This window comes from Aegilops tauschii, chromosome 6 (genome assembly GCF_002575655.3).
Source record: "Aegilops tauschii subsp. strangulata cultivar AL8/78 chromosome 6, Aet v6.0, whole genome shotgun sequence".
Classification (NCBI taxonomy): Eukaryota; Viridiplantae; Streptophyta; class Magnoliopsida; order Poales; family Poaceae; genus Aegilops; species Aegilops tauschii.
Genome location: NC_053040.3, coordinates 57,901,078 through 57,915,192, shown reverse-complemented (window position 1 = coordinate 57,915,192; position 14,115 = coordinate 57,901,078).

Genomic DNA, 14,115 nt, shown 5'->3' with positions numbered 1-14,115 from the left:
AACAAGCATGCCGCAGTCGGGCGTCTGAGCGACACCACAGAAAGGGCTTATAAAAGATAATCAAACAACAAGCATGCCGCAGTCGGGCGTCTGAGCGACACCACATAAAGGGCTTATAAATAAACAACAAGCATGCCGCAGTCGGGCGTCTGAGCGGCACCACGGAAAGGGCTTATAAAAGATAATCAAACCACAAGCATGCCGCAGTCGGGCGTCTGAGCGACACCACATAAAGGGCTTATAAATAAACATCAAGCATGCCGCAGTCGGGCGTCTGAGTGACACCACAGAAAGGGCTTATAAAAGAATAATCACAGTGAATATCCGGGAGGTAGAACCATCCCAGGGATACTCAATAAAATACATAATGTAAATGGTTAGTCCATATTAATAATAAAATTAAAACATGATCCTCAGATGTCACAGGTCATAAACAAAAATCTAGTCTAGCCGTTTCTCCATCCGAAGACCGTCACTGAGTTCTAGCTAATTCATTCTCCATCCGAATAACGTTACTATGATCCAGTTAGCCGTGTCTCCAGCCGAAAACCGTCACTGAGTTCTAGTTAAATCGTTCTCCATCCGAATACCGTTACTAGATTTCACTCAGACTGTGGTCCTTACTCATGAACATGGCTATCCAAAAAATATGACCTCTGCAGAGGGTGTACTCTTCACCCACGAGTAACGGATTTATTTAGCCCATCGGGACTAATTCCGCCTACGGCCTTTTAATTGAAAACACGCCCGACCTGCACACACCAGCTTAACTCACCAGTGTCTGGAATCACCCACGACACCCGCCAAGCAAAACTCTAAGTGGGGAGGCTACAACCTCGATGTAGCATGGGATCAAATTTATATTCGCGCGCTCTAAGGGGTGCCCCCCCCTCTCGGTCCCAACCGGAAATACCCATGCCCCCGGACCAAGTGGCATGCCTACCGGAGGCCTCCGATATCTTCCACTATGGCCTCTCTGTACGGTGTGTGCTTTGGTAAGGGGTTGACAACTTACTGAACCATACCCCGTCTGCGACAGGGACAAGTGGTGGTACCAACAAATAGGGAAGCTACTGATCAAGAATCGACCTACGACCGACTCAGGTGCTCCAAGTGTCCTCCAACAATATTACCATTAAAGGAATAAATCACCACTCATCAAGCCTCACCATGCCATACCGGACATACTCGTCTCGACGAGGGACTAGGGACAAGCTCGTGTCTACCCAAGACCACGACTTTCCCGGCTTCCTTCCGGTATGCATGAGGAGCTCATGAGGATGATCCAAATCACTAGCGTATCCATTGCTGACCACAAAATATCTCCAAAAGGCACTCATGCACGAGACTTTATCGTTACATAAAGATAACGCATACTCCAAGTCAAATGGTGTTGTAATCGTATCAGAACACCACAACAAAATATTATGCCAGAGTCCAGAAATGCTTGCCTTCAAGAGTATGCAAAGGATGCACTTTTTGAAAGCTTTCTCTTCTCTCCATTATCCCTATTTTGCAAAATATCCAAATAACAAATATTTCAAACACAGTACAAAATGTTGTCTCAAATATTTTTGAAATAAATCTTAAAATAAACTAGATGAAATTTGGGAGAGGTAGGAAAAAGAATCAATTCATTTGGAGTTTTATTTTAAAAGTTATAGCTGGTCAAAGTCTGGTCAAAACTCTGTTTTTAATAAAACCAGAAAAAGGAATATGCTTTCGGGGTAGGGGGACGTACTCCGTGGGTATACGCTTTCACTTAAATAGAGGAGACGGCGCGCGGGTCACTGACAGTGGGTCCAGAGGGCCCACTGGTCAGGTTTGACCGTTCCTCCGTCTCCCTCCTCTTCTCTGCCCGACGGGAGCGGGACTCCGGCGATCGCCGGCGACGAACGGCGGCTCCTCGAGGGCATCTGAGGGCAGGGATGGACTGGCCAGACCGAGGCGGTCCCCTTGGTGGTCGCTGGGTCGTCGGAGGTGGAAGGAGTCGCCGGCGGCGAGCTCCGCGGCGGAGGGGGCTACGGTGGTGAAGTGGTTTTTGGGCTCCGGTGGTCTCCGATCGAGGTTGGGTTGCTGGGCAGCTCCGCAAGGACAAGGGGAAGCTACTAGTGGCGTTGGTTGGGCGAGAGAGTGGCTGGTTGTGACGTATTTCACCGGAGTTCGGCGGCAGCCGAACTGGCCGGAGTTGGTGAAGACGGTCTTCTCCGTTCAATCCACTGCTAGGGAAGCTCTACGGGGAGGGTCTGAGGTCGCCTGAGGTCTTGAACGAGTTCGGGGACCCTTTAGATAGGCGCTCGAGGTTGGACCGCGACGGGTGGGGATAAGATCGTCGGAGACAGCCGTGCTGTAGCCGCAGGGCGACGTGGCGGCGGCGAGCGCGTGCCGACGAGCTTCGGGATAAGACCGGGCTGTTCACGGGGGCAGCTGGCGCGCTGGGGTGGCTTGGGCGGCGCCGTCCATGTCAGAGGTCCGCTGCCGATGCCGGCGTGCGCCAAGAGCTCTGCCAGCGGCGCTGCAGGGCGCTAGGGGTGGCGTGGGGAGTGAGCGAGTGTAGTGCGCGGTTCAGCAGTGGAGCAGGGGCCAGGGACGGGTCGCGTCGAGTGCGGCAGTGCGGCGCGGCGGCTCAGTGCGCGCGCGTGCAAAACGTGCGCTCTGGGCACACCCAGAGCACGCACGGAACCTGCTCGACGAAATGCCAGGGCGGTCTAGAGTGCGAGGGTGGGGCTGGCAATTAACAGGACTAGGATAGAGACTGCTAGGAGTTCAGTGGACAAGGTTGCCGGGTCATTGGAGCAAGTTCACAGTGCAAACTAGGAAACATGCCCAAAACTGACTGTGCACACCAAGTGCTCGACAGAATGCCAAGTGCACTTAGGCAACTCTTGGAGTGGCCAAAATCTCCAGATCAGGGTTTCTTTAGGTGTGGATGATGAAGGCAAGATCATATGGGCAAAACCAGAAACTTGTTAGTGCAAGATTTGCAAAACTCCAGTTTTGGACAGAAAGAAAAAGGGTTTATTGCATGCACTTAAAAACCTCCAATGAGTCCACTCTCCTGGACTTAAGGGTTTTGAAGGGAGGGCTACAAGTAGGAAAAAGGTCAGGGTCACTAGAGCAAAATAAAATAAGGTTGCAGTACAAATCACCAAATTGGACCAGAATGCAAAAGAGGGTGATTCACTCAAATTTTTCAAAGAACATCACTGGGTTTTTGCATAGAGTTGAATTGTAGGCATCCACTGACATCTCCAAACACTTGGAAGAATTTTTAAAGAAATATTTAAATGGGTTGTAGTGCAAAAGTGCCTACTGGACCAGATTGGAAAAGTTGGTGTAGAGCTCAAAATCTCCAATGGCCAAAAGGTATTTTTGCATAAAAGTGATGTGGAAACATCACATGACATCCCCAAATTTTGGTGGAAATTTTAACAGCATTTATCAAATGGTTGGAGTGCAAAACAGGCTCCAAATTCAAGAAATCATTTCTGAGAGAATAAAGCTCTGAGAAAACAAATCTTGCAATTAAACCCACTGTTAAAGAATTGTTTTATAAAGAGGGCATATAAGTCCAACAATACTCCTTGAAGGTTTTTCCACTAGAGGTAAAAATCCAAAATAACAAAAGGGTAAATCTTGACAAATGGAAAAGTTTTATTTCCTGGCAAAATTTTAATAAATAAAACAAGGTCAAAATTTTGGGGTGTCACAACACTACCCCCCTTAAGAAAAATCTCGTCCTCGAGATTTGTTAAAAGCTGTTTTGAACAAAAACTGTTTTTATCAAAAGAAATCATTCAACTGCACAAAAACAAAGCGGCTATAGTGAGAGGGCAATAAGTGGTGTAAAACCACAGTGTAATACACTGGCGTAGCATGGGAAAATATCTATGGTTGGGGGAAAACGAGATATTTCCACGCGGATACAATAATTTAGAATAAATTCTAAATTACTAAAATACGCTGGTCGTACCCGAGAGCACAGTGCTCTCTCTGGCTGACAGGTGGACCCAGGGCCCACTGTCGGCCTCTTCTTCTACCTCTGGCTCTCTCTTCTCTCTCGCGAGCTCTCCCGCGCTTCCTCCACCGGCGATGCCTAGCTTGTAGGGCATCGAGGACGTACCGTGGTAGTGCGCGGCGTGCTAGCTGCCGGTGTAGCGTGCACTCACCTCGCGGGCCAGTGCGCTGTCGGCACTGCTCGCGGACTCGCCTCCGAACACCGGCGGTCGAGCGACGAGTGGCGCTGGTGGACCTCGCCCACCGTACACCGATCTCGAGCTATAAAACGACCGCAGTGCTCCTCTCCTCTTCCTCACATCTGGCCTCGCTTCCACTTCTTCTTCCTTCTCCTCCACTGCTGTTAGCAGGAGCTCGAGATGAGGCTCTAATGGCGGAGGCGATGCCGGACTGGTATGTGGTCCTGGTGTGTGGAGGATTGGCGGTGCTGCTGGGGTTCTCCGTGCTCCTGTGCGCGATGATCCTGGATGATCGTCGAGATGCTGCCGCTCAAGTGTTAGCTCTTCGCGGCAGCGGCGATCACGTGGATTAGGCGCGGCCTCGAGGGCTAACTGCTGTCGGTGTGCTGGGGCAACTCGTGCCTGAATGATCACTCACAAATCTCTCTCACTGAGACTGTGGTGTCCTCGAGTGTGGTTAGTTAGGCGCAACAATGTGCTCAAGGATTTGTAATAGTGCCCGAGGTCGAGTGGTTGCAGCTGTGAGTCTGCTATTACGATGCTGCGCGAATAAAAAATCTATGTCGTGAAAAAGGTATACGCAGCAGTGACTCGGGGAAAGAAATCTCATCAAAACATGTTGTGAAGAAAAATTAAATTAAAAACCAAACTAACAGCAGTAAAACTGCTCACATAACTGGAACTAAAGAGAATCGGATCCATCGCACAAAATTTGGGAACCACGAACACGCTACAACACATAAATAAAATACTGGGATAAAAATACAGCGGTGACGTTTACAAAGAAAACGGCAAAAGGACAGGGTCCTGAGAAAACGCCTCTGGTACTGGGGCACACTCCTCTTCTATCGGGGGAAGCGGGTTGACTAGTCGATGAATGCGCCTCTCCTGGTCAGGCCTCAGTGGTCTGCCAATAGCGATCCGAGGATTTAAATCAGCGAGGCTCTGGAGATAACCCATTACCCGCTGAGTTAAACGCTCCTGAGCGATAACGTACTGGGCAAGGTTGCCAGTACTGGATCTCTCTCCATTCGTCCACCGGGAAAAGATGCAACTTCTCCGGGTGTTGCACGACTCGGAAAATAATAGTATCCTCACTCGCTGGCGTAGGGTACCGCAAATCGAAGACGAGCGAGCGCTTCGTACGCAGCAGCTTCTATGGCCATATGCGGAGTCGGCATGGATTTCCCCACGAAGGAGACTTCCGTTGGGTCTTGGTTTGGGTATGCGGGAGGGATGTGCACCACTGCCCAATATTTCGAGGTGGATGGGGTGATCCTCGATTTGAGCAACTCGTACTGGGGTGGACGGGTGGCACTCATAGTACTGCAGGTAAAGTCCCACAATAATTTAACAAAACTGCTCGGGGTTGCGTCTGGGGTTCTCAGATAAATACTGGGGGTTGGCATGGCAAAGGAATGGCTGAGAGAGTAGTGCACAAGGTGGGGAGTACTCGGCAAGGTCACGAGGTGGCCTTTATATAGCACCGGGGCTGGGTTATCTACCGGGGTGAAGGGTAACTGGTTGCCGATCCTGTTCTCGGGTCAAAGTCACAGATATACATATCACATAAATGTGACGCATTACTGTGGGTGCCGTCGGGGTTGGTCTTGGTAGCTGCGCCCGAAATTTAAAAATGCAACTGTACGCTAACGTACACATGCATAGTTACTACTCCAAAAATAGGAGCGTTCAAGCAGACAGCATTAAATAAAAGCGATACCAGGCCACACCGTTACAAAGCGTAGGAAAACTAAGGCTCGATACAACTCGAGCGACTTAGTCTACTTCGTTAATGTCTAAGTGGGCTGGCCTGGCGGGTGCCGAGGTTTCTCCACGGGTTTCTCCGTCAGGATTTGCCGGCTGAGGTTGAGGGGCTGCAGAGTCGGGGTAGTGGTGATGACCATCGCGGGGGTTGTTGGCCACAATCCCATTGGAATGGGTTCCCAAAAGGCGACGAAGCGCTTCTGGTGACACCAAAGTACTCTGGTTGATGGCTGGGGCGGACCTCAAGGGATCGATCGGGTGTCCGAACAGCACGACTGGGTTGTCGGTGTCGGGCTCTGCGTCTCTTCTCGCCGGGGCTCGGCGAACCAGTTCTCCACGAGCTGCGATCAGATCGAGGGTGACTTGATCGAACAGTTGCTCTAGTGCGCTTACATAGCGCACCAAATGCAATAGTGCCGGATCCGTCTCGTGATCTCCGTTGGCAACCTGGGGCGGCCTACCATACCCGTCACGACTGGGGTAGTAGTAGAACGAGCGACAGTTAACTCTGGGCGACAAGTGCCGGAGTTGAACTATAGCTTCTCGGGCTGCCAGTTGGATGGCATGTGGCTCAAAGGAAGTTGTCCTTCCAGTGAACCTGTAGGGGCGTTCTAGCGACAGACCCCTACCGTAGATGTGCACAGTGGCCCAGTACTGACGACTCTCACCGTACATGGGTCCCTGGTACACAACATATTCAGGAGGCTCTTCTAATGCATAGGCACGGCGGGTGAGGTTTGCGAGCACGGTCACAAAACCTCCAAGGTTGGTTGCGGTGGTCTCATTGTGAACAATGGGGCCAGGCATCGTGGCTTGGTTTGGGGAAAGAGGCTGTGCTGTGCTGAGGCTAGCGTGCCCTTTTAATAGGGGAAAGGGGACGGAGTCTTCCTCCGCACGCTTGCGATAAAGACGGGTTGGGTGTCGGTCACTGGCGCGTGATCGACGGCCTAGGCCGATAGGTTGGGCACCGTCCGCCGAAAGGCGTCGGGTCACTGTGGGGCTATCTTACGCGGGAAGCTTGACCGGGATTAGGTTAAGGTCTGGTGGTCTGGTTAACCTAGGTTCATTGACCTGACTAAGATAGGGTTAGCCAATGGTCAGCCTGGCTCTGATACCAAGTCTGTCACGACCGGATTTTTGGGATAATAATTTCCCAGAAAACGGTCTTTGTGCTCACCAGCCCCAGGATTACTGTTAGCTGATGAGACACCAACTTGATACAAGAATTCCAAGCAAGGTACAAAAATATGTAGACAAGACCATTGTGGCCTAGGAGTACAACATTTGGTTTCTAGTGGTTGATGGCGGAAGCGGTCTGTGATACAACTGCGTCTATGGGACTCCATTCCCACAAGAACAGCTGACCAGGATAACTCCTATCTTCGCGAGGCTGCTATCGTCAATACGTAGGTTCCGAGGCTGTCACCGCGATGCTTATCTCCATGCGCGAAAATCTGGCCAAGACAATAGCCAGGGACAAGCCAGTGAGTACGTTTGAATGTACTCGCAAACATTAAGAACACGGGTAAAATATAACAAGATATAATCATACTCCGAAACATTTATGATGATAAGTCTGCCATGAAGTAAACAGAAATCTGTGATGCACGCGTGCAGAGAAAATATGGATGTGCAATACGGAAGTAAAAGAAATGCACTGAGCGAGTGTCTAAAATGACTCCTCGAAAAGTTGCAAATAAATTAATGATGCCGCAGTCGGGCGTCTGAGCGACACCACAGAAAGGGCTTATAAAAGATAATCAAACAACAAGCATGCCGCAGTCAGGCGTCTGAGCGACACCACATAAAGGGCTTATAAATAAACAACAAGCATGCCGCAGTCGGGCGTCTGAGCGACACCACAGAAAGGGCTTATAAAAGATAATCAAACAACAAGCATGCCGCAGTCGGGCGTCTGAGCGACACCACAGAAAGGGCTTATAAAAGATAATCAAACAACAAGCATGCCGCAGTCGGGCGTCTGAGCGACACCACATAAAGGGCTTATAAATAAACAACAAGCATGCCGCAGTCGGGCATCTGAGCGGCACCACAGAAAGGGCTTATAAAAGATAATCAAACAACAAGCATGCCGCAGTCGGGCGTCTAAGCGACACCACATAAAGGGCTTATAAATAAACATCAAGCATGCCGCAGTCAGGCGTCTGAGCGACACCACAGAAAGGGCTTATAAAAGAATAATCACAGTGAATATCCGGGAGGTAGAACCATCCCAGGGATACTCAATAAAATACATAATGTAAATGGTTAGTCCATATTAATAATAAAATTAAAACATGATCCTCAGATGTCACTGGTCATAAACAAAAATCTAGTCTAGCCGTTTCTCCATCCGAAGACTGTCACTGAGTTCTAGCTAATTCGTTCTCCATCCGAATACCGTTACTATGATCTAGTTAGCCGTATCTCCATCCGAAAACCGTCACTGAGTTCTAGTTAAATCGTTCTCCATCTGAATACCGTTACTAGATTTCACTCAGACTGTGGTCCTTACTCATGAACATGGCTATCCAAAAGATATGACCTCTGCAGAGGGTGTACTCTTCACCCACGAGTAACGGATTTATTTAGCCCATCGGGACTAATTCCGCCTACGGCCTTTTAATTGAAAACACGCCCGACCTGCACACACTAGCTTAACTCACCGGTGTCTGGAATCACCCACGACACCCGCCAAGCAAAACTCTAAGTGGGGAGGCTACAACCTCGACGTAGCATGGGATCAAATTTATATTCACGCGCTCTAAGGGGTGCCCCCCCTCTCGGTCCCAACCAGAAACACCCATGCCCCCGGACCAAGTGGCATGCCTACCGGAGGCCTCCGGTATCTTCCACTATGGCCTCTCTGTACGGTGTGTGCTTTGGTAAGGGGTTGACAACTTACTGAACCATACCCCGTCTGCGACAGGGACTAGTGGTGGTACCAACAAATAGGGAAGCTACTGATCAAGACTCGACCTACGACCGACTCAGGTGCTCCAAGTGTCCTCCAACAATATTACCATTAAAGGAATAAATCACCACTCATCAAGCCTCACCATGCCATACCGGACATACTCGTCTCGACAAGGGACTAGGGACAAGCTCGTGTCTACCCAAGACCACGGCTTTCCCGGCTTCCTTCCGGTATGCATGAGGAGCTCACGAGGATGATCCAAATCACTAGCGTATCCATTGCTGACCACAAAATATCTCCAAAAGGCACTCATGCATGAGACTTTATCGTTACATAAAGATAACGCATACTCCAAGTCAAATGGTGTTGTAATCGTATCAGAACACCACAACAAAATATTATGCCAGAGTCCAGAAATGCTTGCCTTCAAGAGTATGCAAAGGATGCACTTTTTGAAAGCTTTCTCTTCTCTCCATTATCCCTATTTTGCAAAATATCCAAATAACAAATATTTCAAACACAGTACAAAAAGTTGTCTCAAATATTTTTGAAATAAATCTTAAAATAAACTAGATGAAATTTGGGAGAGGTAGGAAAAAGAATCAATTCATTTGGAGTTTTATTTTAAAAGTTATAGCTGGTCAAAGTCTGGTCAAAACTCTGTTTTTAATAAAACCAGAAAAAGGAAAACGCTTCGAGGGGAATACACTTTCGGGGTAGGGGGGACGTACTCCGTGGGTATACGCTTTCACTTAAACAGAGGAGACGGCGCGCGGGTCACTGACAGTGGGTCCAGAGGGCCCACTGGTCAGGTTTGACCGTTCCTCCGTCTCCCTCCTCTTCTCTGCCCGACGGGAGCGGGACTCCGGCGATCGCCGGCGACGAACGGCGGCTCCTCAAGGGCATCTGAGGGCAGGGATGGACTGGCCAGACCGAGGCGGTCCCCTTGGTGGTCGCTGGGTCGTCGGAGGTGGAAGGAGTCGCCGGCGGCGAGCTCTGCGGCGAAGGGGGCTACGGTGGTGAAGTGGTTTTTGGGCTCCGGTGGTCTCCGATCGAGGTTGGGTTGCTGGGCAGCTCCGCAAGGACAAGGGGAAGCTACTGGTGGCGCTGGTTGGGCGAGAGAGTGGCTGGCTGTGACGTATTTCACCGGAGTTCGGCGGCGGCCGAACTGGCCGGAGTTGGTGAAGACGGTCTTCTCCGGTCAATCCACTGCTAGGGAAGCTCTACGGGGAGGGTCTGAGGTCGCCTGAGGTCTTGAACGAGTTCGGGGACCCTTTAAATAGGCGCTCGAGGTTGGACCGCGGCGGCTGGGGATAAGATCGCCGGCGACAGCCGTGCTGTAGCCGCAGGGCGACGTGGCGGCGACGAGCGCGTGCCGACGAGCTTCGGCATAAGACCGGGCTGTTCACGGGGGCAGCTGGCGCGCTGGGATGGCTTGGGCGGCGCCGTCCATGTCAGAGGTTCGCTGCCGACGCCGGCGTGCCGCCAAGAGCTCTGCCAGCGGCGTTGCAGGGCGCCAGGGGTGGCGTGGGGAGTGAGCGAGCGTAGTGCGCAGTTCAGCAGTGGAGCAGGGGCCAGGGACGAGTCGCGTCGAGTGCGGCAATGCGGCGCGGCGGCTCAGTGCGCGCGCGTGCAAAACGTGCGCTCTGGGCGCGCCCAGAGCACGCAGGGAACCTGCTCGACGAAATGCCAGGGCGGTCTAGAGCGCGAGGGTGGGGCTGGCAATTAACAGGACTAGGATAGAGACTGCTAGGAGTTCAGTGGACAAGGTTGCCGGGTCATTGGAGCAAGTTCACAGTGCAAACTAGGAAACATGCCCAAAACTGACTGTGCACACCAAGTGCTCGACAGAATGCCAAGTGCACTTAGGCAACTCTTGGAGTGGCCAAAATCTCCAGATCAGGGTCTCTTTAGGTGTGGATGATGAAGGCAAGATCATATGGGAAAAACCAGAAACTTTTTAGTGCAAGATTTGCAAAACTCCAGTTTTGGACAGAAAGAAAAAGGGTTTATTGCATGCACTTAAAAACCTCCAATGAGTCCACTCTCCTGGACTTAAGGGTTTTGAAGGGAGGGCTACAAGTAGGAAAAAGGTCAGGGTCACTAGAGCAAAATAAAATAAGGTTGCAGTACAAATCACCAAATTGGACCAGAATGCAAAAGAGGGTGATTCACTCAAACTTTTCAAAGAACATCACTGGGTTTTTGCATAGAGTTGAATTGTAGGCATCCACTGACATCTCCAAACACTTGGAAGAATTTTTAAAGAAATATTTAAATGGGTTGTAGTGCAAAAGTGCCTACTGGACCAGATTGGAAAAGTTGGTGTAGAGCTCGAAATCTCCAATGGCCAAAAGGTATTTTTGCATAAAAGTGATGTGGAAACATCACATGACATCCCCAAATTTTGGTGGAAATTTTAACAGCATTTATCAAATGGTTGGAGTGCAAAACAGGCTCCAAATTCAAGAAATCATTTCTGAGAGAATAAAGCTCTGAGAAAACAAATCTTGCAATTAAACCCACTGTTAAAGAATTGTTTTATAAAGAGGGCATATAAGTCCAACAATACTCTTTGAAGGTTTTTCCACTAGAGGTAAAAATCCAAAATAACAAAAGGGTAAATCTTGACAAATGGAAAAGTTTTATTTCCTGGCAAAATTTTAATAAATAAAACAAGGTCAAAATTTTGGGGTGTCACAGCGGGTGTCACTCGTCAACCGCTCAATTCGTCTGATTCAAATTATCAGGAAACTTCACCTTCCTCTGGTGATTCTATGCAATCTACCCTACCGGCTTTCAAGACCGCGCCCGGGTAATGATGATCATCTTATGTTGTACTTATCTTACTCATGCTTTTGTAATAACCTTTTGTCCTTTCAGTCCTCAAGCAAAGCTCAGTAAAAGAGCGAAGAAGAATAAACCGGTCGAAGAGCCGGTCCTAGCTGAACCGGAGGCTTCAGCTCAAGAGCCGCCAGCTGCCTCTGCTCCTGAAGCCACCGCTCCAACCGATGAGCCAATCACAGAGACTTCTGCTAACACAGAGATCCCTAGCTCAGCTCAACCGGCCGATGACCCGGATGTGGTGATTACCCGGACTGAATACGTTGAGCCGGGAAGACCCACTGTGCTGGCCAGATGCTCTGCCAAGGAAGAGCTGCTAGAGCGCCGCCGGGCTAGATTGGAGATTACTGATTATGCTAACTTGAGCATTGGAGACATTGTCTCGGGTTACATTGGTCAGGTGCACAACAGCCGGGATCTGGAGATTGATATGGTGAAGCAGATCCAACAAAAATCTGAGGTACAAATCTCTTGCTTACTCCATAGTCAGTCTTACTATGCTAGCCCCCAAGTCTATTACTTATGATAGAATATGTTGTAGACTTAGCTTCCGACTTACTTTCATGAGCCGGCAATTTGAAATAGAAACTTTCAGCATACATTAGCCCCCAGTGCCAAGTGTCTTTGCTTGGAAAGTGCTAGGGACTTTAATATTGCATAACAATCACTCATACTATAACCCGGAATTTATACAGGCTGCTGGCAATGTGACGACCGGATTTTTGGGATAATAATTTCCCAGAAAACGGCCTTTGTGCTCACCAGCCCCAGGATTACTGTTAGCTGATGAGGCACCAACTTGATACAAGAATTCCAAGTAAGGTACAAAATATGCAGTACAAGGCCATTGTGGCCTAGGAGTACAACATTTGGTTTCTAGTGGTTGAGGGCGGAAGCGGTTGGATACATCTGCGTCTATGGGACTCCATTTCCCACATGAACAGCTGACCAGGATAACTCCTATCTTCGCAAGGTTGCTATCGTCAACATGTAGGCTCCGAGGCTGTCACCGCGATGATTATCTCCAAGCAAGGAATCTGGCCAAGATAATAGCCAGGGACAAGCCAGTGAGTACGTTTGAATGTACTCGCAAACATTAAGAACACAGGCATAATATAACGGGAGATAATCATACTCCGAAACATTTATGATGATGAGTCTGCCATGAAGTAAACAAAAATCTGCGATGCACGCGTGTAGAGAAAATGTGGACGTGCAATACGGAAGTAAAAGAAATGCACTGAGCGAGTGTCTGAAATGACTCCTCGAAAGGTTGCAAATAAATTAACGATGCCGCAGCAATAATAATACCGGTGCCAAACGAGGGTCTGAATGACTCCTCGGGAGGAAACTGCAAGAATAATAATGCCGCAGTCGGGCGTCGGGGCGACACCACATAAAGGGCTTATAACAGAAAAAGGAAAGACGGTGCGTGCCACAGTCGGACGTTTGAGCGACATCACAAAAAGGGCTTTATGTAAGAATAAATAACAAAAATGCCACAGTCGGGCGTCTGAGCGACACCACATAAAGGGCTCATAAAGAATGATCACAGTGAGTATCCAGGAGGTAGCACCATCCCAGGGATACTCAAAAAAATACATAATGTAAATGGTTAGTCCAACAGAATAATAAAAAGAACACGATCCTCAGATGTCACAGGTCATAAACAAAAACCTAGTCTAGCCGTTTTCTCCATCCGAAGACCGTCACTGAGTTCTAGCTAATTCGTTCTCCATCCGAATACCGTTACTATGATCCAGTTAGCCGTGTCTCCATCCGAAAACCGTTGTTAGATTAAACTCAGACTGTGGTCCTTACTCAAGAACATGGCTGTCCAACGGGGTATATCCTCTGCAGAGGGAGTACGCTTTCCCACGAGTAACGGATTTATTTAGCCCATCGGGACTAATGCCGCCTACGGTCTTTTAATTGAAAACACGCCTGACCTGCACACACCAGCTTAACTCACCGATGTCTGGAATCACCCACGACACCTGCCAAGCAAAACTCTAAGTGGGGAGGCTACAACCTCGATGTAGCATGGGATCAAAATTTCTATACGCGCGCTCTAAGGGGGTGCCCCCCCACTCGGTCCCAACCGGAAACACCCATGCCCCCGGACCAAGTGGCATGCCTACCGGAGGCCTCCGGTATCTTCCACTATGGCCTCTCTGTACGGTGTGTGCTTTGGTAAGGTGTGTATACCCCGTCTGCGACAGGGACAAGTGGTGGTACCAACAAATAGGGGAGCTGCTGACCAAGACTCGACCTACGACCGACTCAGGTGGTCCAAGTATCCTCCAACAATTATTACCATTAGAGGAGTAAATCACCACTCATCAAGCCTCACCATGCCATACCGGACATACTCGTCTCGACGATGGACTA